Source organism: Aedes albopictus, chromosome 1, assembly GCF_035046485.1.
Source record: "Aedes albopictus strain Foshan chromosome 1, AalbF5, whole genome shotgun sequence".
Lineage (NCBI taxonomy): Eukaryota > Metazoa > Arthropoda > Insecta > Diptera > Culicidae > Aedes > Aedes albopictus.
This window is the reverse complement of record NC_085136.1, coordinates 274,922,078-274,949,081: the sequence shown is the minus strand read 5'-3', so window position 1 is coordinate 274,949,081 and position 27,004 is coordinate 274,922,078. Positions and strand designations below refer to the sequence as shown.

The 27,004-nt window shown below is 37.0% G+C and overlaps 1 protein-coding gene across 26 annotated transcripts in view; it reads right to left on the bottom strand.

Moving 5' to 3' along the window:
- The window catches only part of LOC109429301 (C-terminal-binding protein), a 377,738-nt gene that overhangs the window by 38,221 nt on the left and 312,513 nt on the right, over positions 1–27,004 (bottom strand). The window lies entirely within an intron of this gene.

Genomic DNA, 27,004 nt, shown 5'->3' with positions numbered 1-27,004 from the left:
AAGAGAAAACTCAAAAAGATATATGAAGGAGTTATGAATGAAGGAATATCTGAAAAAATCTTTAGAAGTAATCTTTAACAGAATTTCATGAACAAATCCCTATAAGAATCCCGTGAGAAAAAAATCCTAGAAGAAACCCAAAAGGGTCCGTTGAGAAATCGCAAGAGGAATTTAAGCAGCAATCCCGGGAGAAACCCCCGAAGAAATCTTCGGAATAATCCCTGAAAGAATCTTTGAAAAAGTGACAGAAAAATTCTGGGAGGAATCTCGAAAGAATACCGGGATAAATTACTTAAAGAATCACAGAAAAAAAATCTGAAGGAATACTCGAAAGGATCCAGGATGAATCCCCGAAGGGAGACCTAAATGAAGCTCGGGAGAAATTCCTGCGAGGTTGCCGAATGGAATCTCGGGAATATTCAATGGAAGGATCTCGGGAGACATCCTAAAAGGATACCAAGGAATCATCCTTGAAAGAATACCTGAATGAACGTCGAGATTTGTATACTTGAAATTTCAGAAGGAAACAAAGGAAAAAAATCAATGAAGATAGCTCAGAAAGCATCAATGAAGGAATCCCAGAATCCTTGAAAAATGCGCCTGAAGGAATCACGAAAAAAAAATAAATTATCATGGACGATTCAATCTCGGAAAGAATCCCCGGAAGAATCTCAGAAGAAATCAATAAAGAAATTCTGGACGAAACTCTACAGAAATCCCACAAAGAATATCTAACTTAATTTCAGAAAGAATTCCTGGAGAAATGTTTAACATAAATTTCTGGAGAAACCTCTTAACGAAACCCCGGAAAGGATCAATGAAGAAATCCTGGAAAGAATTCCGATAGAAATCAAAAATGCTGGAAGAAATCCATAAAAGAGTCTCTGGAGAAGTCCCTGAAGAAAACCTGGAAGAAATCCCCAAGGAGTCCCACTTGGTCATCATGAATATCAACTGGCATTTTTCGAAGATAGTCGATGACATTGGCCTTAAATATCAAAGTTGGAGCGGGTGTCCGTAACTTCCTAGTAGAACTGATCAAGCCGCACAAGTTTTCCATATAGACGGATTTCACGCCAACTCGAACAAATGTTGGCAGCACCCTCTCAGATTACAATGAAACTTTCTGGGTGTGTAGACCTTGACTAGATAAGTTTCTTCAAAAATTATCTAGACTATCTTTTGAAAAGGGCTAAAAATAAAAAAAAATGACTACTCCTACAAGAAAGTGTTGTATGGATGATAGTCACTAAATACGTCAAGTTTCAAGAAAAAAATATTGAAAAAATCCAAATTGAGTAATACACTGAAAAAAAAATCATTTTTCAAAATTCTAAGTCGATTTACAAAAAAAAAAACACCATCTTCGATTTCGATGAAATTTTATCTCCAGATAGGTAAATATGTTCCCTACCAACCATCCATACACTACAAGATGGGCACTTTTAAGGAAAAAAGTTTTTCTGACAAAAACTTTTTCATGTCCAAATGATTTTTTTTTTCAGTGTCTTTTGTTATCAAAAACTAAACCAGTGAAGGTCGTAATCATCTCAGAATCCAATGTAACACAATTTGTTAGGAGATTGTGTCTCATTTATTCAAGGAGATTTTGTCTTAAATTCATCCAATCAATTCATTTTTTTTATATTTAAATGAATACTTGAATGTATTCTCTTATGAAACGACCAATTTTGCCCCAAATCGTATTTGGAGTTAGCAGCACCTTCTCAGATTACAATGAAACTTTCTGGGTGTGTAGACCTTGACTAGAAAAGCCACTTTGCATACTTAGTATCTTCAAAATTTATCTAGAATGTCTTTTGAAAAAGGCATTTTTTTCAAATGCATTTAGTATAAAAACGACTACTCCCACAAAAAAGTGTTGTATAGGTGATTTTCCCAAAATAATTCAAAATAAAAAAAAATTGCAAGAAAACCAAATTGATCCCTACAATGAAAAAATCATTTGAAAAAAAAATCAAAGTCGATTTACAAAAAAAAAAACATTTTCGTTTCCGATGAAAATTTACCCCAAGATAAGTAATTATGTTCCCTACCAACCGTCCATCAGGTATCAGTAGGTCGGCTCCAGAGGTACGTTTTCCTCCAACCGTCCATACACGACCAGATGGGCAATTTTAAGTAAAAGCAGTATTTCTAACAAAAACTTTTTCGTGTCCAAATGATTTTTTTAGTGTCTTTTGTTATTAAAAACTTAATCAGTGAAGGTTAGAATCCCCCCCCCCCCCAAATCCAATGAAACATATTTTGTTATAGATTTTGTCTCATTTATTCAATCATTTGGAAAGGTTAACTCCAAATACGATTTAGGACGAAATTCGCCATTTCCTAAGAGAAACCATTTGTAATAAAGTATTTATTTAAATATAAAAATTGAATTGATTGAATGAATAAGGGTCATTCCACACCAAGTGTACACACCGCGTGTTATCGACCATCATGGATTTTGACTAAATTTTGTTGGAATGTTTGTTTAAATGGAGGAAGAAAAAATCCAAATTTTGGTGCCGATCGGATCACCCCTCGACCCGTGGCAGCACCCCTCGTATTTGCCAATACAAGAAAAATCCATGTTTTCCCTTCCTTTTCTTAATTTATAGCTTTGAAACTATAACATATACACATTTGTGACCTTCGGCTTTTTTGAAGAAAATTGATGGAGGAATCCAGGAAAAATATTATTTTTTCGATGCAGTGTTGCCAAACATGTTATTTTTCAATTTTAAAATTTAAAATCGATTTTTCGTCGAATGAGTATATTTTGATTTTAAAAATTTTGATTCCATCGTGTTTATCAGACATTTTCCAATCGAAAAAGCTTAACTACCCGAGGTCTTTTGGGCCGTTCCAGAGATACAGCGTTTTCAAGCTTGAAAACCCTTTTTCTCTAATATATAAAATAAGTCCAATTTACAAGTTTCGCTAAGAAAACATTATTCGATGCAATTTAAAGATGATTTGGGCTGATTTAGACCAAGGAGAATAGAAAACTATGTAAAAATAATAATATGACAGTGTTGCCAGTACCGTATTACCCCGCTAATACGACACCGACTGTTGTCGTATAACCGGGGTAAACTTTTAATTCGACAAACTGGTCACTCTACACCACCATGCTCATTGGAATTTGGCAACTCTATTTTTGTTTTTGTTTTGATTTCCGGATTTGTTATGAAACATAATTTCATCAAATATTACGGTGGCGCGAATGAAAAGCTCGTTCTTTCTACGATTGCTGCCATCCTCAGTGCATTTCGGTTGGTCTCCAGGCGGTTTGGGTGTTGAATAGCACCAACTCAGAACTTCCGAAATTTGCGGCTGCAAGAGGAGTTGCTTCGGGTGCGAGTATAAGCGCAATATCAAACTGTTTTACATTTACAGTGAACATCGCTGTGACATTTGAACACTTTTTAATTCGACACGTGTCGTATAAGCGGGGTACGAATTAAAAAGTGTCGTATTAAAACGTGTCGAACCAGAGGGGTAAGACGGTATATCAATTATGGATTTATTAAAATGGATAACAATAAATTGCTAAAGTTTAAAATTTATGTATTATAATCCTTATTCCAATGGAAATTCTACCTATGTAAACATTAAGGTTGACGAAAGTGTTGCCAGACATTTTAATTTTATTGTAAAAATCTACATGAGAACTTTTGTATCAAATCAAATTATCAAGCAAGAATCATAAATTTCTTTTTTACAATTTTATTACTATTGGCAACACTGAACCTTGATAGTTTTCGTTTGGTGTGTAACTTTTTATTCTTCGAACAAACCCTTAATAAGGGCAGCGGTAAATTCAAATGTTCTCTGAAATTTATTCATGGTTCAGAATTACGCTAATTGATTCCGACTGTTCTTGGTGTATTTTTAGCATTTCTCAGCTTTTCAGTCCGATTGTGAGATCAAAAACAACCTTATGTTCTCATACTCCGACGCTTATATCTTTCTCAAGATCCGATACGGATCGAAACGTCGGAGTAAGAGAGCATAGGGTTGTTTTTGATCTCACAATCGGGCAGAAAAGCCAAAAAATCCTAAAAACAAGTTCAGAATTACGAAAAACTATTCTGGATGACATGTTATGCCATAGCGTACAAGTTGCTATTCATTTTTTTTCTGTTTATCTATTGTTTTGAACTTGTACGGGGAAAGAAAAGTTCCCAAAAGTGATGAAAAGAATGAGTAAGTGACATAGTATTGATAGTTGAGTCATTTGAACTGGCGGTTGGGTAAAAAGAACTTCTATTCTAAGTACTCTGTATGCGAGTTAATGGAATTAATTGAACTCACTTTTGGGAACTTTCCTTTCCCCGTACAAGTTCAAGACAATGGATAAACAGAAAAAAAAATGAATGGCAACTTGTACGTTACGGTATAACAGAAAGGTTTTTCGTAATTGTGAATTTGTTTTTAGGTTCGAAGCATCGGAGTATGAGATATAAGGTTGTTTTTGATCTCACAATCGGACTGAAAAGCAAAAAATCCTCACTTGAAGTGCAAATTTTCGGTAATACCAATCCGTGTGGTCAAATTATGAAATTCAAATAACTCAACGTAGGGTCTGGGACCATTTGGGCAGGAGCACCTATTTTGGGCACTTGTTGCTATAACTCAGTCAATTTTGAACCGATTGGCTTGATTTTTGAGACACGATCAGCTAGGCACAGTAGCTAGTCATGTTTCAAAATTTAAGTCAATCGGTTTGAAATTGACTGAGTTATAGCAACAAGTGCCCAAAATAGGTGCTCCTGCCCAAATGGTCCCAGACCCTACATATGTACAGATGGGTAAATTATTGGTTAAATTGGGAAAAAATCCACAGCTCAGGTGAGATTTGAACTCACGACCCTTATTCGCTAGACAAGTGCTTTACCAACTAAGCTACCGAGCCAATTAATGACCCGGCAACTTAGTTGTCATAAGGTTCAATTCTAATCTCATCGATCTATATCATCTTCCCCTAAACCGCAAATATAACCATCTCTGTTAGGCAAACAAACGATAGGCAAACAGTTTCAAACAATAAACAAATCGCTTTCGCTCTTCGTACATATGTACAACAGAGATGGTTATATTTGCGGTTTAGGGGAAGATGATATAGATCGATGAGATTAGAATTGAACCTTATGACAACTAAGTTGCCGGGTCATTAATTGGCTCGGTAGCTTAGTTGGTAAAGCACTTGTCTAGCGAATAAGGGTCGTGAGTTCAAATCTCACCTGAGCTGTGGATTTTATCCCAATTTAACCAATAATTTACCCATCTGTACATATGTACGTTGAGTTATTTGAATTTCATAAAAAAAATCCTGAAAATACACCAAGAACAGTCGGAATCAGTTAGCGTAATTCTGAACCAAGAATAAATTTCAGTGAACATTTGAATTTACCGCTGCCCTTATTCATGCAGAAAAGTAAATTGTAAACACAATTAAATTCTAGTTTCAACATGAAATAATGGATTGATTCAAACGACTGCACTTTTGCCACTTACAAACCCGGAATGTGATTGTGTTGGTGACGATCAACTTTTTGTGGATGCTGTAGTGAGTACCTGCGCGTTGTCCATCACGACCAAAGCTGCACTTGTAAGTTGGCGTGATGGATTTGCTGCACTTTCTTCGTTGTGGCGATGTTGGGGTAAGCATTTTATAGATGTATGAGTGCTTTCGGACCATGTTTATGGTTTTTTTGTTGAAACAAATGAAATTTTTGACATTATATGAAATGATGGTAATCGGTTGTTTTTATCGATAAACTCTAAATGAAAACAATTAAATATAACTTTGGAATAAGTAAATTCTCAGTTTGAAAATCAACCATGCGTTTTATTGTTTTAAACAAGCGCCATTTTTCTGCGTGCTAAAGGTTTATTCGAAGAACAAAAAGTTGCACACCAAACGAAAACTATCAAGGTTCAGTGTTGCCAATAATAATAAAATTGTGAAAAAGAAATTTATGATTCTTGCTTGATAATTTGATTTGATACAAAAGTTCTCATGTAAATTTTTACAATAAAATTAAAATATCTGGCAACACTTTCGTCAACCTTAATGTTTACATAGGTAAAATTTCAATTGAAATAAGGATTATAATACATAAATTTTAAACTTAAGCAATTTATTGTTATCCATTCTAATAAATCCATAATTGATAAACTGGCAACACTGTAATATTATTATTTTTACATAGTTTTCTATTCTGCTTGGTCTAAATCTGTCCAAATCACCTTTAAATTGCATCGAATAATGTTTTCTTAGCGAAACTTGTAAATTGTACTTATTTTATATATTAGAGAAAATGGGTTTTCAAGCTTAAAAACGCTGTATCTCTGGAACGGCCCAAAAGACCTCGGGGTGTTAAGCTTTTTCGATTGGAAAATGTCTGATAAACACGATGGAATCAAAATTTTTGAAATCAAAATATACTCATTCGACGAAAAATCGATTTTAAATTTTAAAATTGAAAAATAACATGTTTGGCAACACTGCATCGAAAAAATAATATTTTTCCTGGATTCCTCCATCAATTTTCTTCAAAAAAGCCGAAGGTCACAAATGTGTATATGTTATAGTTTCAAAGCTATAAATTAAGAAAAGGAAGGAAAAACTTGGATTTTTCTTGTATTGGCAAAGACGAGGGGTGCTGCCACGGGCCGAGGGGTGATCCGATCGACACCAAAATTTGGATTTTTTCTTCCTCCATTTAAACAAACATTCCAACAAAATTTGGTCAAAATCCGTGATGGTCGATAACACGTTTCCACTTTTTCTCGGTCACTTCATATGGAATGACCCATATAAGACAAAATCTCCTTGAATAAATGAGACAAAATCTCTTAACAAATTGTGTTTCATTGGATTCTGAGATGATTATGTCCTTCACTGGTTTTGTTTTTGATAACAAAAGACACTGAAAAAAAAATCGTTTGGACATGAAAAAAATTTTGTTAGAAAAACTTTTTTTCCTTAAAAGTGCCCATCTGGTGGTGTATGGACGGTTGGTAGGGAACATATTTACCTATCTGAAGATAAAATTTCATCGAAATCGAAGATGGTGTTTGTTTTGTAAATCGACTTAGAATTTTGAAAAACGTTTTTTTTTAGTGTAGGACTCAATTTGGTTTTTTTTCTATTTTTTTTCTTGAAACTTGACGTATTTAGTGACTATCACCCATACAACACTTTCTTGTAGGAGTAGTCATTTTTTTTTATTAAACACATTTGAACAAAATCGGTAAAAAAAGTTTAGCCCTTTTCAAAAGATAGTCTAGATAATTTTTGAAGAAACTAAGTATGCAAAGTGGCTTATCTAGTCAAGGTCTATACACTCAGAAAGTTTCATTGTAACCTGAGAGGGTGCTGCCAACTCCGAATACGATTTGGGGCGAAATTCGTCTATACCATATTCTTAGGTTCAGTTTCTGAAATGAGATGTAGTTGGTTGAATCTAGATATGACACAGGGCTGTTACAAAATATCCAAAAAAGCATCCGCGAAATTCGCGGCGTCTCAAATAAAATCCGGAAAACTCGGAAAACAAATCCGCGACATGAACATCAATATTCAAATATTCATATTGAACGAGATGTTGAGCTAAATAATGCCATTTTTTCAGAATAGTTTCGTGAACCCTTTTTTTTTTTTTATTTGTGAATTTTAACTTAATGCTAATTCTTCACACCAGTCGTGAACCCTATAAAGTTTTCAAAGATAACAAAAAGATAACAAAAAAGCAAGAAAACCTTTACGACATTTGTTTCAAACTATGTACTTACTACACTAGGTTACGACAACGATTTTTCATTAAAGCCTAATTACACCGTTCTACACTAAATTTTGTTATGGGATCAGAAAAAAAGAACAGGGGTTTGGGACCTTAGAAGTGTCATAGTGAAATTTGTTTTGATAAATATTGAACCGGGCCTTCACAGTTCAAAACCGAAGTTTGTATGGAGAACTTGGGGTGTTCAATTGATATGTGCATTAGAACGCGCTGTGCATATATTTAGGCGTTAGACAATAACGATACTAACCCAAATACCGAAAACGCCTAAAAATATGCACGGCACGTTCTAATGCACATATCAATTGAACACCCCAAGTTCTTCATACAAACTTGGTTTTAACTGTGAAGGCCCGGTCCAATATTTTCCAAAAATTCTTTTACTATGACACTTCTAGACCCCTGTTCTTTTTTTTCTCATCCCATAACACCAAATTTTGTAAAATTTTGTCGAGCAGTGTTATTCATCGATATCTGTTTGTGTTTTCACAGAAAGTGTATTGTATAATTATACCTTGCTCGAGAAAAAAGAAGCACAAGTATTTGGTTTAATTTGGCCAAGGTTATAAGGAAAATAAGAGAACCGACAAGTAAAGAATTTCCAGATTTGTGCTCTGGAAAATTCAAGTAAACTGTAAGGCGGCCATTTTTGTATTCTAGTGACCTTCAAAGATGGGAACACTCGCTTGCAAAGAGTTACCCTCGCTATTTCCTCAGCTCAGAAGCATGCTATCGAAATACAGTGTATGGAGAATTTTTGCCTTTTACCTGACACTGTTTTTTTGATAGCATGCTTCTGAGCTGAGAATATATCAAGTGAGTGTAACTCTTTGCAAGTGAGTGTTTCCATCCCTGGTGACCTAATGCTTGAGATAATGTTCATAGTTTGAATACGGACAACATTTCTTTACCCGTGGTTAACCATAAATCAATAATGTAGATGCTGGATAAAAACAACTATTTCCCCTAAAAAGGGATTTAAGGCCGCGCAATTTTAGTCACAAGAAGAAAGATAATTTTAGAGTTGTAATAATCATTTGATTAAAGCATACCATCAAAGCTGTGCTATTTTGCTACTACGTTTATCAAAGTGTGGATTTCAAGAATAAACTTCTTAGGACATAGAAGTGAGATGTGAGTTTTGGAAATAATTCTGTTGATTAAATTATTTCAGCATTAAAAAATTAGGTAGTTTTGAAAAAAAAAAAATCACTGATGAATCCCGAAATGAAGATACACATATTATGTTATATTCATAGAGTTTAGAGGAACACGGAAATGAGGAACCCAGCCAACACAAGATCGCATACGCTTTTGAAAATGATCCTAAAGTGGAGGCGTTATGCGTACACGTTTACACATAACATATGGCCTCCCATATTAGCATCCTATACGACTCTGTGAAGCTTCTAATCTATTGCTAAATTTACAACTTATATAATTTTTAAAATTGAAATGTCATAGAGCCAAGTTTTTTAAAAGTTTGGGGCCAGAAACTCGTTTTTTTAGGATACGTAGTTGTATCGAAAATGTTATAAGCCTATTTCAGTCTTGAGCACAGAATCTTTCGAGTGTGTAGAGAAAATACCACTAGCATCTCGAGAAATGGTAGAGATATCACTAATCATTTCATATTGTTTTTCCTTCGAAGCCATAAGATCGTTTCAATAAAATTGGGTAACATTTTTTTTCGCAAAAAGCATGATACCTTGTTACGGGTATAAATATTTATTACATTAATAAGACAGAATAATTGTTGAATGTGTTCAAAGTTTAAAATTCGTGCGTTCTTTGTGTTACATGTTGAATTTTAACTTGTAAATGTTCCCCTAGTATTAACATTTATAGGGTTCTGGCAGAGTAGAAGCCCATGAAGTGCAATCCTATTTCGATTGCCAACATTCAGGCCATTTCAGGCCGCGATTAAGTACTAGAGATGTAAACCTTTCCCTGGCACAGACTTCAAGTCATAGAACTCTAGTGATGAAACCCGAAACGGAATGCCCGATTAGGATTAGTTTTCCTACACAAAACCAAGCTATAAACACAGCATCAAATGCTGTGAACTAAAAGCCAAACTGCCAACTAAATTAGGGGCCGTCTATATACCACGTGGACAGAAAATTCATGATTTTTGACCCCCTCCCTCCTCTCCGTGGACAAGCGTGGACTTATCATTGACCCCTACCCCCCTCCCTAAATGTCCACGTGGACATCCGAAAAAATCTGTTTTTTTAATATTTACAAAATAAATGGAAAAAAGTGATTTTGAAGTTTTTTTTCTTCGTAAACATTGTCTGAAATATAATCAATAAGGCCGTTACAAATATTTATTTCACTTTTTGTCCCACCACTCTTTGGCTGGTCGAGGAGGGAATAAAAATAATAAAGTATAAAATATTAAAAACTCATCGGATTTGTAACAGAATTTCTGGCAAGACCCGATATTTTGATAATTATTTTTTTACCTGCCCCCTCAAAATGCTGAATCCAGCCAACAATTTTTGAAGCGGGGGGGGGGGGGGGGCAAAAAGTCAAAATGGAGTTTGTATCAGCCAAACTTTATGAATTACAAATATTCTATTACTTTAAATAGAATACAAACAAATTATTATTTATTTTTTTTAACAAAATAAAATGCAGAAGTGATTTTTTTTGGGTGACTTCCTTTAAAGTCTTTATGCAATTCAGTATCATAATTTCTATTTTATACTACTCATTTTAGTATCGTAATGGCCTACTTTTCCGTACCAGTTCATTATGCAACTAAAATGAGTTGTATAATGAAAAAATCATTGCATAATAGTTATTTATGCAACAAGTTGCAAAATGATGGATTTTTTCAGCACGAGTCGTACATTTATCCAACGAGGCTTGCCGAGTTGGATAAATACGACGAGTGCTGAAAAAATCGAGTTTTGCAACGAGTTGCATACAACATTTTTTGCAATTATAAAAAAATACCCTTGAGTACGCTCATTTCTGACTGCCACACATGCCTCAAGAGAGAAACCACGTGCAAGCATACATACGGCCAACCCCTTTTTTCAATCAGGTAGGCTGTGTTCACAAGCATCACAAGTACACGGAGTTGCGTCAAAAACGAGCGTTGTTTGCTACTGCTTGTTCTCACTCTGCGTCTGTTTGGCTGACCAAATCAGAATTGGAATCACTTCTAATCAGATTAGGTCTGCCAAGCAGACATAGAAGCAGCCAACAAATCGATATAAAACTACGGTAGGTCATTAATATTTCGGAAAAACCTGTGAAAGGTGTACCCTTGCAAAAGTGCCGAAAAGTACTACTTTTCGGCACCCTTAAAGATGCTGAAAAGTACTACTTTTCGGCACTCTTATACTAGTAAAGAAAAGTAGGCCATTTCGGCACAATTTCGGTGATTGAAAAGTTCAATCTTATGCCATATAATTGCAAAAAAATGTTGTATGGAACTCGTTGCAAAACTCGATTTTTTCAGCACTCTTCGTATCTATTCAACTCGGCAAGCCTCGTTGGATAAATGTACGACTCATGCTTAAAAACCTCAACTTTTTGCAACTCGTTACATAAATAACTATTTTTGAACAGGCACAAAATATGTACCTACTAGTTTTCAACATTGTTTTAAATTAAGCTTAATGTTTGTGGGAATGTGGGTTCGATTCCCGCTTCATTCGGAAAATTCTCCACTGGGTGCTTCGTGTGATATCCTTCACCTAATGTTAGTCATTGTTTAATCTGCGCAACTTCTGGTCGAAGACGATGTATTTTAGAATGTTTGTTCAATCTATGATTGTCTGACTGTTTTGTTATGATTAGTTTTTTTTTTTCTTAGATTTTTGTTGAGATAAGATTATAGCTCTTAGATTCTTACAAAAACAAGAATTACAGCATCTGTTCAAAAATGTATAGAGTATAGTCACAGACAAACAGACGTATCACTTGGAGCAAAATGCGATAAAAATCATCGTCACGTAAACATAATCGCCCAATGCTAATTATGCCGTGGTACGCAAATCCACTGAGTAGATGGCGGTAGTGAGCAAACGTCAAACAGGAGCAAAAACGATGCGAGCGCCATGAGTAAGCGATTTGCGAACTACAGAATATTTGAATAATCCGTTAAAAAGGGAAACGATGGGAAGTGAGTAGAGTAAGACGTCTGTTTGTCTGTGGTATAGTCGTAATTAAATTATATTGCTTCAATATCCTATAGAAACATCTTACATTTTAAAGGAAGCTACAAAAAAGTATTTGAGATAAGTCTGCAAGAAACTTCGAAGCAGTTTGATGAGAAACATCGAGAAATCCATACATCTTTTATGAAAATTTTCAGACTGAAACACCAACATTTGCATGGTCTACACTCCATTTTAAATCGCCCGAATATTCCTCGATGAAGGAAACTAAGTAATTCAAAATTCTGGTAGTTTAAAACAAATTAGTCAGTGAATCAATGCCATGATTTTTTTTCTTCAAGAAGACACTTTCAACTAAAAGACAATGTATAATAACATAAAATGTTTGAAAGAACTATTATTGAAGAGAATCTCATCAATAATGCGCCATAATTTGTTTCGTTTTTAATTTCTTGTTTCTTTATTCTTATGATTATGTTGTCCACGTGGACATTTGACGAACCCCCACCCCCCTCTCCGTGGACAAGCGTAGACTTTTCTTGAACCCCCTCCCCCCTCCAAGCTGTCCACGTGGTATATGGACGGCCCCTTACAATTCCAGGATGACTGATGGAACCAAACCAATATATGAAACCTCATCATCCTGTGAGCGGAAGATGTTATCCATCCGGATAACACGGCACATTTATGTTCTGTGTTGTATTGCGTCCATTTGTGATGTTTCTAATTTGTGCATTTATATGGTTTTATATATCGTGTTGATGCTTTGTAGTAATTAATTTCTTCTATTTTTGTAACAACCTGATCTGCCGTGAATCGCAAATCAGTCCCATCTATATTTTCATTTTCATTCTGCAGCATTTGGTGGGACAATGAGAGCGCAAGTCAGTCCAAAGCCGATGATAAGGAGGGGTAATGGCTGAATAGTCTTTGCTGACCACATAAACGCCATGGGATAGGAAAAGGATATTTTGGTGTGGGATTGGGGTGTTGGTACAGACTTGACGATATCAATGCTTTTCAGATGCAAAATAATGTTAAGGCTCAATAGTGAATCGCATGCCTTTCAAAACCAAGAAAACAACAATAATCCACAAAATGCCAAGTAAGTCACAGAAATCAAAAGCGCCAGATTGTATATTTTGTCAATTATAACAAAAGGACACTCCTACCCTCTCCGACTCGCCAGTCACCTTGGAAAAAAATGTCTCTTCAGTTCCGGAAAATATATTATTCCCAATTAAGCCTTTAATCGAATTGTCCGCGTGGTCTTGTAGTACCCCTACTAGGTAAGAACCAGTCATTGCCATACATATTAAATGCTAGACATGACACCATGGATAGCATTTGCATATGTAAAAGCTTTGCTGATGTGACTTTCCTATTAGGCAATTCTCTCATCTCATGTTTGTCTTCAAAACCTTGTCAAGCATAGAAAATTGAAGTTAATAAACAATACATTACAAGATTCGAATTTCCATAGAAAGAGATCATTCATTCGCACTACAACACCATAGGAGATAATATCACATTGGCTGATTACAGTACAAATGCGAAAAATCTCCCTTTTCCCCTATCCGCAACCCGGGGACGCGCCCTGTTGGATTTCGAAAGCCTCGGAGAATATTACAAACCTTCAATGGCATTCCCACACACTAACCCACATTGCCCACTCTGGGGTTCTGACTGGGTTTGTTACCCTCCCTCAGTTTGTAATATTCTCACCAACTTGGAATTATATTTTCCCGACACATAAATGACTTCGACAAATGTTCGATATACTAGGCAGCAGCATGATCAGTATAACTATATCAGATGACTTGAAGATCTGATTTTTACAGAACTGTTTGCCTTTGCTTATACATTCAGCTATTCCAATCATTACTGCAAAGCACATCGGCCACATGCCCAAAATCAAAGCTTCCTGGAAGATATAATCCAAGCCCAGGGAAATCAGTCCCATCTGTATTTTGAGTAAAAATGAGTTAATGGCCATTTTCGAACTTTCTTCGGGTAATTTTTCAGTCGCGTAAAAAGAAATATATAGTTTGTTCAGTAAAATCGAAAAACAACACCAAGTCAGATTGTCCCATAATGACTTTGTCAAAGAAAGAATTTTAATTTATTACGCATGTTTCAAAGATAATTGACAAAAACAAATCCAAACACGCTATTTTGAGCTATTTTGCTCTAGAAAACTTAGCTATTCAATAAACCAATCGGTTCAAAGATGCCATTTGATAGAAAATTCATTAATCTTTCGAATAAGGGTAAAAAAACTGCGATAAGTTTGACCATTTTCAAGTTGTAGCCAGTTAAGGCAATAAGACTAAAAAAAAACATGGGAAGCTCAATAACTACGTAACGGTTGAGATTTGACCATATGCGTAGAACAATTTTTTCACCATTTATGGTCCTCTATCACCCTTTAAAAGGTTTGAACTCATGAACCTAATACCCTGTATATACGGTTTTAAATTGTTGAATGCCGTACAGACCGCGAAATGCACGACTAAATTTGGACAAATCCGCGAAAATCGCGACCAAATTTGAAGGACCCGCGAAATCCGCGTCGTAGCACATAAATCCGCGACAAATTCGCGAAAATTGCAATTTTCGCAAAAACCGCGAAATTCGCGACTCTTGTAGCAGCCCTAGATATGACATTTTCAGCACTACTTACATATCCTTAAAAAAAAACCACGAGAACAATGCAACAAGAATCCCAAAAGGAATTCCGGGGAAAAAAATATTTAAAAAATATTTGATCCCAGGAAGAATCTTGAGTAGAATACTGGGGGGGAATTTCAGGAGAAATGTTGGAACGAATCCCTACAGGATTCTCGAGAGAAATCACAAGATTAAATCTGGTAGGAATCCTAGAAGAAATCCATGGAGAATTCAATAATTTGAGGAATTAGCATGGTAGATATATTTTATCATCTCAGTGCCACATGCTCGAAGAATTTCTAATACTAAATACAAAATAATTACCACTTTGGACAGATGAACATATTTGCAGAAAACACCAAAATTGTATCTTTTTCATTGGCTGAGATATTATCAAATCAAATCAGCACCAGCTAGTGAGAAATTTTCTATCCAAAAATTATTCTGGCGAAGACACCAACTTCAAATTTTAAGACGTATCAAGAAAACAAATTAATTTAACATATGAAACACACAACCCACGGCCACATGTTATCTTTGTAAGTAGCAACGTTTGCGCCATCTAGCAAGTCTATTCTGAAGCTAATTGTTCACCATGTACAGAGTATAGATCTTCTAAACAATTTGTCGAAGTATGTTGAAATATTGAGTAATTTTTAAGATATAATGAGTATGGCACAGAGAAACAGACGTAACACTTAGAACAAATTTCGTTAAAAAACATCGTCATGAAAACGTAATCGCCCAATGCTAAACGTACTGTGTTTGGCCGGGCCGTTTCTAGATGGCGGTAGTGAGCAAACGTCAAACAGGAGCAAAAACGACACCATCGCCACGAGTGGTCGATCGACCTACTACTGTATATTTGAATCAACCGTTAAAAAGATGATCGATGGGAAGCAATGAGAGTGTGACGTCTGTTTCTCTGTGGGTATGGGTTAAGGACAATACAGTAGTTGGAGTAAGTACATCTTAAAACCAAAATTATGAAAATTACCACAACTAGTTTTGGGTCATTTCTGCAGGAATACTTTTAAATCATCTCCTAACAGCGTAAACCGCTGTTTAATTATACAGTCAGGTTTTTCTAACGCGCGGGACACGTACCGCGTAAAAAAATTCAAAAAACCGCGTAAAAAAAGTCTCACCATTTCTCGACGAATCATGCAAAAATAAGACGATGATTTTTTTTTGTATGGAGCTTTCATTTACGCGGCCGCGTAAATGAAAACCGCGTAAAAAAGACCTGGCTGTAGTTCATTTTACGACCCGATTTTATGAATGAAAATGTGACATGAGGTAGCATCCTAACACGTGAATATCAATACCATGATCAACATGTTGTCGTTTCGTAAAATGGCACATTAACCTGATTAAACGTTGCAATCACCAAGGCAACATTGAACTATTTCATTCGCAATTTCATGAACCATTGAATAATCATATAGTCATGGCTTACACAGTTATTTGTAAAATTTCTTTAAAAAACATTATTTCATTACTTTTGCCAAAGAAAAAAAAAAAACAAATTAATCCACCTAGTGGTGATAGTGCCTTTCTCGTCGTATATGTTCTCACGATCTTTCCGTCGACGTAAATCAAAGTGTTCCTTAATCCTGATATTTTTAAGAGCATTTTATCAAAGCCATCATTGAATTGACTTAGAGTAAGGTGGGGCAAAAGTTCGACCCTAGTTGAAAATTCAATTATTTTCAAGAAATCGAAGCAGATAAAAATAAATGAATACAGTGTGGTGATTCTACCATCCATGAGCTAAAATTTTGCTGAACAAAGTTACGCCAAATGTCTTTTCAATTTTGAGTTACAACACTTTTTGTATGTGTGCGTCTAATTCGAACTCTTGCCCCACCATTGGGGCAAAAGTTCGAATCTAGTGTTTGTGGTATTCCGATATCCGTAGCACACTATTTCGATACTTTGGTAATTGGAATACCTAAAACCAATAAATATTTGATGTTAGAATTGGAATATACTTTAAAGTTCGATCTGGATTTTACCCAAATCAGAGTTTTTTTTTTTTTTTTTCCTCCCCTGTTGGGGAAATTAAGCCACTGCGTCCAATCAGAGTTAAAATTACTTCCCCAAAAATTAGTAGTTTTCCGCCAAATTCAGATAAAACAACATTTTTTTCAACTTAGATCGAATTTTCTCACTAATTCCATCATCTTTAGAGATAATATGTACATTTTGCAGAATTTTAGGGTTTTACCTTAAGTTGCCACATGACTCGAACTCTTGCCCCACAATTCGAACTTTTGCCCCACTATGTGTAAAATATGATTTCCAAAACTTTTTTGAAAAAAGTTATACATGCTAAAGCATCTTCAAAATATACATACCTAGTTACGCCCCAAAATAAAATATCGAATTCGATTTCATTACAATTCCATTCCATGCGTTGGAAGGACCATTGCATATTACAATTTTTTGATCAAAAACCAACATTTTGTCATAACTTTTCGAAATAATGATCAATTTTCATAATTTTTGGAGTGAAAGACTCCTTTTCAAAAAGGCATCGAACAACCTTGACACCCGAAAGATATCATTTGAATTAAGCTCAATAACTTCAAAAGAAACTCTTGCCCCACTCGAACTTTTGCCCCACTTTACTCTAATACTTATTGATGGCACATAGTCCGACGTTATGTTCAACGTATAAGCAGAGCTGAATAATATCAGATTTCTTAGTTGACTGCTTGGGCACCTTCACTAACACTGGAGGCTGATCAATATCAAGACGATACTAACAAGCTAAGATATAACTTTTTACACAATCACAGATCACTTTGCAGTCTTCAACAAAGTTTTTTTCTGCACATTTTAGGTTATATTTTATTGACCGTTGAAAACAAGAACGAAGTGAAGAAGAAGTTATCAAAAAAGCTGCTATTTGATGTACTGTCAAACCCCGCGTATTTATCACTCTTTAGTACGACACTTTTTAATTCGTACCCCGCTCATTCGACATTTGTCGAATTGAAAAATGATCAAATGTCAAATTGTCGAATTAAAAAATGATCAAGTGTCACACTGTAAATACGAATGATCCGATATTGTGATGTTACTCACACCCGCAGCGACTCCTCGTACAGCTGCTACTTCCGGAAGTTCAAATTTGGTGTTTTCTGACATCTGATCGTTTGGGGATCAACCGCAATGAACTTCGGAAGCCATCAATCGTAAAATGAACAAGCTATCAATTCGTACCACCACAATAGGGTATATGTACCATTCCTTGGCCTAATTTGCAAGCCGCCTTGACAATTTTGACCATAACTCATGCATTAATAGCACTAGAAATAATATGTCGACCCTATTACACACTCTAGGCAATGCATGTTTCACCAATTGGAAGTAAACTTACGTAAATATTCAAGATTTTACTTAATTAAGTTGAAAAGATTCGATGCAATGGTATGCAACGTTGGTCTATGGTACAAAAATTGGCCTATTAGTGGATACAACGTTGGCCTATTGCTATCCATGCACTAGAACCACTAATTATCTCATTTTTTCAATATTTCTGCTGAAGTATTATCTCTGTTTGTTCACTAATCTTACTTTTAAATTATATTTTCAGAGCCAAATTTTCAAAAAACTATCAATAAATCACTTTAACTTAAGTTCTTTCTTAATTTAGTAACGAAAACAACGCAACCCGATCATTGTGTTATATTTTTATAGTCACCGCACACAAAATCTTTCTTCCTGTTCGTTCTTTCTGGTTCTTACGCAAGAAATGCTGTTGACGTCTTTTTATCGCTGTTTTTGACGTCACTTTACTGATGGGCCAAGATTTGGGTACATAGTGAAAAAAATGTCCTCAATATTCGGCCCACATTCAATTTGTAAAATAGTTATTATTCGTTGAAAACAAATACACAAGTTCAAAATAGCGTCTTTGACCGTCGCATCAAATGTTCATTTAATGAAAAGTCAATTCGAAATGTTTCAGAATCATGCCATTTATGATCATGTGTATAGACTGCCCACTAAGCCGAAGAATCATGACGTCTACAAAAGCTAAACAAAGTGACATTTTTATTCAATTTTAATGTTCCAAAGTGCTAAAATTGAATCGAAATGTTACAGTTGTTTGGCGCATAGCTTTTCCGATATCCAGTTACGCGTGTTTGTTTGAGTTTTTGGTTTACATTGAGATAGGCCGAACGAGGGGACTATGCCAACGAAGCATCCCGATACCCTATCTGTAAGAAATCCTACAATCTAAACAAAACTTAAATAGAGTTAGTTCATCGAATTAAAAGTTTACCCAGGTAATTTGACAGCAATCATTGTCGAATTAGCGTGGATTTATGGTACCACACGCATGGGTTTGGTTCGATTTCACATTTTACCACTTTCGGTTCACATTTTACCACTTACCGATTGTCCCTGATGTGGCCTTAGACTAGTTTCATGCAAATTAATAATCGATTTTCCTAAAATGTCGCAAATTTATGTAATTCATGCATGGGTTTGGTTCATTTGTGCATTTCGCCACTTCCGTCGAGGCACCTGGAACCGGTTTCGGCACACTATTGGTTTTCCAAAGTATGGTCTATGATTTTTTTCTTGTTAACCGTTAATCAGGTTACCTAAAGAGTCATTTGATTTGTCGAATTTATGGGTTTGGTTTTCCTTTACATTTGTGAAACACTACCGGTTGTCCTCAATATGGCCGTAATTTTTTTTGCCAAATCAAGATAACTAAAAATCCGCGATTTGATGTGTCGCATGCATGGGTTTGGTTCAGTTTTATATTTGGCTATTTCCGGCGGAACACCCGGAACCAGTTCCGGATCACTACCGATTCAGATATGTTCTGAGAATATTTTCCTGCTTACTGTTCATCAGGATATCAAAAAAAGCCACTATTTGATATGTCGAAGGCATGGGTTTAATTAACTTTTATACTTGGCCACCTCTGGCGCGACATTTGGTACCGGTTCCGAAACACTACCGATTCCGATATGGTCTGAGAATGTTTTCCTGCTTACTGTTCATCACGTTATCGAAAAAGCCGCGGTTTGATATGTCGCATGCACGGGTTTAGTTCACTTTTATGTTTGGCCACTTCCGGCGGGACACTCGGAACCGGTTCCGGATCACTACCGTTTCAGATATGGTCTGAGAATATTTTCCTGCTTATTGTTCATCAGGATATCAAAAAAGCCACTTTAGGTTTGGTTAACTTTTATACTTGGCCACCTCCGGTGGGACATCTGGAACCGGTTCCGATATGGTCTGAGAATGCTTTCCTGCTTACTGTTCATCAGATTATCAAAAAAGCTGCGGTTTGATATGTCGCATGTATGGTTTTAATTCAATTTTATATTTGGCCACTTCCGACGGGATACCCGGAACCGGTTCCGGAACACAACCGGTTCAGATATGGTCTGAGAATATTTTCCTGCTTACTGTTCATCAGGATATCAAAAAAAAAACACTATTTGATATGTCGCTTGCATGGGTTTGGTTAACTTTTATGCTTAGCAACCTCCGGCGGGACATTTGGTACCGGTTCTGGAACACTACCGGTTCCGACATGGTATGAGAATGTTTTCCTGCTTACTGTTAATCAGGTTATCGAAAAAAACCGCGGATTGATATGTCGCATGCATGGGTTTAGTTCACTTTTATGTTAGGCCACTTCCGGCGGGCCAACCGGAACCGGTTCCGGGACACTACCGGTTCAGATATGGTCTCAGACTATTTTTCTGCTTACCATTCAACAAGTTATCGAAAATGCCGTAGTATGATGTGCCGCATGGACGGGTTTGTAGCGTTTTCATATCTGGCCCCTTCCTGGGGTACCGGTCCGGAACATCTAAATGGCAATAACTTCGGAACGGCTGGACCGATCCGAACCATTTTCAATAGGAAACAATGGGACTGAGATTCCGCGTCGAATGAACCGTCGGTCATTAAAATCGGTTGATGTTTAGTTCAAAAAAGTGATGTGAGTTTATTTTGACCACACACACACACACACACACACACACACACACACACACACACACACACACACACACACACACACACACACACACACACACACACACACACACACACACACACACACACACACACACACACACACACACACACACACACACACACACACACACACACACACACACACACACACACACACACACACAGACATCACCTCAACTCGTCGAGCTGAGTTGATTGGTATATGTGACTCGACCCTCCGGGCCTCCTATCAAAAAGTCATTTTTGAAGTGAACATATAGCCTTTCCAGTACACTTAGTGTACGAGAGAGGCAAAAATGAAATTCAAACAACAAGCTAATTTCATTTAAATCCACCACTTGCGTTTATCTTCGAACAGATAGGCATATTTTGTCTGCAACTAACAGACTTCTTCAGTGTTGAGCTTAAAAAGTAAAGTAATAAGGAAGTGTTTTTTTTCTCATTTTTTTACAAGTGTTTCAAGAAAATATTCATGTTTTAAGGAGGGGCCTACAGGATCGAGTTCAGTATAAAAATTCAAGTAAATTTTTATTATATTTACATATTTCACTTTTTGTCCCACCACTTTTTGGCTGATCGAGGGGGGGGGGATGACACGATATTTTGATAAATATTGTTTTATCTGCTCCCTCAAAATGCAAAATCCTACCAAATTTTCTTGAAGGGGGGGGGGGAGGGGGAGACAAAAAGTCACAATGAAATGTGTATCTGCTTAATATAGATTGAATAAAAAAAAATCTGTGAATTTTTATTATGTAAATTTAGTATTGGCTAATTCTTCACTAAATTAAGAAAACTTTTTCAGCATTGACATAAAAGTTGTGATGTTGTTATGAAAGAAATTAAACCTATGACATTATCTAGTGTACCCAGTGAAAATGTCGGTGTCGGTACACTCTACTACCGTCGTTAGGGATTACAATGGGTCAGAGGGGCTCTAGAGTAGGGCTGCCCTACCTTTTCCGCTTGTTTCATACATTATTGGCCCATGCGATCGCAAAAATGGTCAGATATAAGATTTTTTGGCATCAAACTAAAGCCTGATACTAGGAGTAATGGATGCATGTTTAGTCGAAAAATTGATCCGGCTCGCAGGCTGGTAGCTAAAAATTATCAACAAATTCAAACGTTTTCACTTGGATGAGTTAGATATAATCAAAAGCTTTCATTTGACGGCAAAATATTCCAATAAACATTATTTTTGCGAGCGCACCAATTGAAAATGTCAGAAACATGCGAAATGGTTGGACAGCCCTTCTCTAAAGCAATAATGGGAAGTAGAGGGTTAAGGGTAATTCGACAATTAGGGTCTGTGTCAATTGGCGAATTAAAATTAATTTTCACTTAAACTTGACAGTTCGATAATTATTTCCTTAGGAGAACTGTCAAGTTTAAGTGTTGAACTGTCAAATTTAAGTAAACATTAATTTGAATTCGTCAATTGACACAGACCCTTAGTATAGTCTAGTCCAGTCTAGTGTACGTGTAAGTTTCAATAGCCATCGCTTTGAAGAATCATGGAAAATGATGAAGTTGGCTAGTTCTATCATTAATATTGTAATCACAAAACTTCGTTCGACTCTAGGTTAAAAAAGGCGGATCGGAAAAAAATCAAAATGTTACGTAAGCGACGAGCAGCATATAATTCACAGTTACTCGAACCTCTTTTGCGTACTGACCACGTCAGGACAAAAAAAAAACTATTTATGAACGCTGGTGAAAACAATCGCGGTGGGCACTAATATTTCAGCAGGACAAATAACAACACTCGACTTGGTTAGGGCCTGTCCATAAACTACGTAGACTCTTAGGGGGGGACGGGGGGGTCTGACCAAAGTCTACGCTCCATACAAATTTCGAAAATTTTGTATGAACAAAAGTCTACGAGAGGGGAGGGGGGTCTGAGATGGCCGAAAAAAAGTCTACGTAGTTTATGGACAGCGCCTTAGTTATCACATGCTACAAAGCTGGAATTATTTATTGTTCAATTATACAATATAACATAATACATTATAAAAATACTCACAACTTCAGTGATTTTCACATCGAAACAGAAAGTTGGTTTCGATGCGCCCGTGCTATCACTTGTTTTCATTATGTTTTCGTTATAGGCCTTTTCAGTTGACAGGTCCGTGTATGCCACTGTTTACAACTGCCGAACAAAGGCGCAAACGCTGAACTGTCATTTTCATAGAAGAACTGTCAAAGGCCCCCAAAATCAGCTGATTTTGAACGTCTTCTGATTAGGCCTATTGATAGCACGGGAGCATGACAGGTCTCAGACAAACACACATTTACTTTAATCCGACAAATGTACAGGGGTTCGCAAGACGATTCTCGCGTAACAAACGCGGATTAAAATAATTCGCATTTATTTTACCCACTCCCGCAGAACAGTTAATAAGTATAATAAAGTAAAATATCTTAAACGTAAAAAGCTTCAGCGAAGGTAATTTTATATCTCAAAATCTCAACGTTATCACCAAAATGTTTTCTTTTGAGGTTTTAAATTTATTTATTTTAATTCATTCGCCTCAAATGAACTACTTTACAATTCTTGTAACAATCCAGATAGTTTTAAATACTTCAATATTTTGATTTTGGCTTTTTCATTATTTCCTAATGCTTTTTGTAGATTCAACATGATTCCTTATTTTTCCCTAAGGCGCGCCGTCCACAAATTACGCAACGCTTCAGGTGGAGGGGGGGAGTATGGGCAAACGTTACTGTCAATACAAAATTTTTAGGATTTTCATACAAAAAATGACGGTTTTAGCGTTACGTTATATATAGATGCTGCCTTATATTATCAAACTTTTAACAGCAAAACATTGATTAAGTGTAATTACTTCGAAATGAGTAAAAAATTGAAAAAATAAAAGCTCCACTCAGGTGGAGCTAGTGATTGAAAAGAGAATCTTTAGCCAAGAAAAATGGGGAAAGTTGTATGGGCTGGCACGTCGATTTGTCTGTAATACCACTGCACTCATTCCTCATTTACTTACTAACTCGAACATACACTTTCAAATTTATGAAACAACTAGCTGTCCCGGCAAAAGTCGTACTGCCTGCCTAAAGTGTTTTTTGACATACAGTTCCATAGGGACGTCCCCTGCAGTCTTGTAAACATTCGACACTTTCCACTACCTTCATTTCGTTGCCGCAGTCGTGTGTCAGCTTGCTTTGTTACAATCGTGCGCTACCGCTACCTCTTACACACAACACGAGCGGTGGAACGAATATCAATAAACATAATAAAGAGTCAAATCAATGTCGTCTGACACGATGACATTTGTCTAATTCTAGCTTTTCGCATAGATTTTCAGCCAATTTCGATAATGAATTCTAATATTAGTTTATTCTTGCATGTTGCATTGAATACGACACACATATGACCAACACAGGTCTCATTATCGAAGAAGACAGGAATAACAAAAGCCGAACCGTCTTCCGAAGACGCTATCGTGGTGAAGTGCATTCGTTTGACATTTTTGTTTCGTACGGTAGTTTGATTGCTTGTGTTGCGAATGTCGGAGACAAAGGAGGCCGAATATCGACGAAAAGGTTCCAATGACTGTGATCTCTAACAAGACTGGTCCCCTGCAAAGTCATCTGAATGGGAGCCCCCCGTTCCCGAAACCGGTGCGAAACCCTAGTGCGCTCAGATGTCAATTGGCGTTCGTCCCACCGACAAACGATTCCGAGCGAATAAACATCAGAAATCGAAGGGCTCGATTAGGTGAAAACAGAAAAGCTGAACCTCCAGAGTAAGCAGTTCGCTCATTACAAACCTCTAAATCACAGTATCCAAATTTAGTTTGTTCTCATTTCTGCTGGTTTCACCCCGCCGGTCTCGGTAATTGTAAAAAGCTTTGAGGTGGTTTCGTATGGGTTTGTGGCGGTTTCACGGGGCCTTCATGACAATTACAGGGAGGATTCAGAGGGGTTTCAAGGGGTCTCAGGAAAGTTTGAAAATGATCACCGGGTGTTTCACGAAGCTTTCGAAGGAAGTTTCAGAGGGATGTCAAGGCGCTTCAGGGTATTTTGCTGAGGTTTGTGGAGTTTCAAGGAGCTTTAGGAGTCTTTTTTGGAAGTTTTCAATGTGGTTTTAAGGGGTTTCAAAAGGGTTTGCTAGTTGTTGCCGATAATTTCGGGAATCTTTCAAGAACTTTTAACGGGCTTTGTAATTAGCTGACGCCTCGTAGTTTGAGGATGTAATATAAAACACAGATCGTTCCGGTTGCTTTATACTGCCGACCACATAAAAATGTGTAACAGTTACACAGTCACAAAATTAGCTCTTGCGTCCACAAAATTATACAAATCTAGCGTAACATGTGAAAAAAGCCTAAAAGCTTCTTGTAAACAAACATGTTTTGACTGCTGTAGGGCTCATCTTGATCCACCCACGCACATCAACACGCTTATCAGAAAGAGTAATCTTCGGGCTATCTGATAAGTGTGTTGTTATCCATGGGTGGATCAAGATGAGTCCTACAGCGACCGAAACATGTTTGTTTACAAAAAGCCTTTAGGCCCTTTTCACATGTTACGCTACAAATGTGCATTCTTGCACGGCAAACTAGAGAATCAAAAAAATAAAACATGTCACATACACAAGAATTCTTTTTTTCTAACTTCTCAACTGTCTCTGAACTGGCCAAAGATACTCGCCCAAGGTAGTCCAGGAACTTTCCATAGCGAAAAGATCCTGAACCAACCGTGAACACTGAATCAAATTTCTTTCGTCGCGCAACAAAAATGACAAGCCAATGTCGCAATCTTCATTTTTTGCGACAATAGGTTTGTACCAATTTGAACAAAATATAATATAAAGCAAACATCGCACGTTTAGAGATCAGGCATTCCAAATGTACAGCCTTCTCGCAACAGCCCGCGCAAGGCTGAATCGACACTCTCTTATGTGTGCAGACCATCTCTCGTTACCGTGTGCAACACCATCAGTGAGAAATGTATCGCCAACAGCACGCACACGCATGAGAGAAAGATGTATTGAAACAGCCGCTGCTTCGGCTGCTTGTCTGACAGTTGCATACTCGAGTCGTATCGAGCCGAGTGGGAAACATCGCGAGTATTGTTAGCCGCATGGCGATGACAATCTTCGGCTAACCAAGCCGACTGTCGCATAAAGGCTGTCATAGGCTGTCACGGGATCACATGGCTTAACGCTAAAAGTAATTCACAAAATATGTGCACAATAAATATTTTTTTTACAAACATGATATGCCTTTCACAAAATGCCCCAGGGGCGGAAAGGTTTGTGCCAGCTTTTTTCAAAATTGTAATCTGGCTAAAATATACCACTGATGTGAGATTAAACTGTCTTTTATATTGAAAACATGGCAGTGCATTTCACATGCCAATAAAAAATAATGCTATGCAAAATACTCTACTAGAACAAGACTTACAAGTACATATTCTCTATTTGAAAAATTACATAATACATTAAATGCGTCGAAAATTTTGAGCGTGGGATATACCACGATACTCGACACGTTCAACAGAAGTAAAATGCTCGGGCCGAGCGCAGCGATTTTCTTCACTTCGTGTACCGCCAACGAGAGACAGTTTGGGTGAGAGCCGAGGTTGTCATCGGCGAACGAACGCACAGCGAAAGCAGACGATGTGAGCAGTTCCCGACAGTGATGTTGTACGTCGCATGAGTTTTATTCTGTGGGCTGTCATGAACCATGCATTCACAAGGCTGTCATGGGAATAAGAGTGCGACAGCCATCAAAATGCTATCATGATGCGGTACTTTTGGGAAGCCTGTTAGAGATTTTTGAGGAGAAATATCTGCCAGAACCAGAATTTTGCAATTTCAAGATGTTCAATACTTAACGATCATTTTGTTGCCGGGGCCCGTAGCGTAAGTGGTCACACGTTTGCTTCGTAAGCAGAAGCTCCTGGGATCGAACCCAGCCCCGGCACTTTCGTCAGTGGCTCTTTCCCCCTGAGAGCAGCTGACACTGGACTGACCCTCTTCTGAGCCCATGGCTCAAATGGACATCGGCGAACGGAAACCCATAATGGACCCTCAATCGGACTGGAAAAAGGAACACCCAACAGCCACACATCAACTTCCTCGTGCTCATCATTATACCATGATAGAATAGAAAGAGAAAGCCGCGCGAAAAGCCACCAGTACGATATAGTAGAATAATAGAAAGAATATATTTATACGCTGTACAAAAATGGAAGTGCAGCTTCCAATTGGAATCGCTCACGTAGTGCCTTAGTGGACAAAAGAGCTGTAAATTAGGTTAAATGGTTAGGAATAAAATCCTTAACGACACTCGCTCTGGTCCTTACATGAAATGAAATGACAAACGCCTTCCA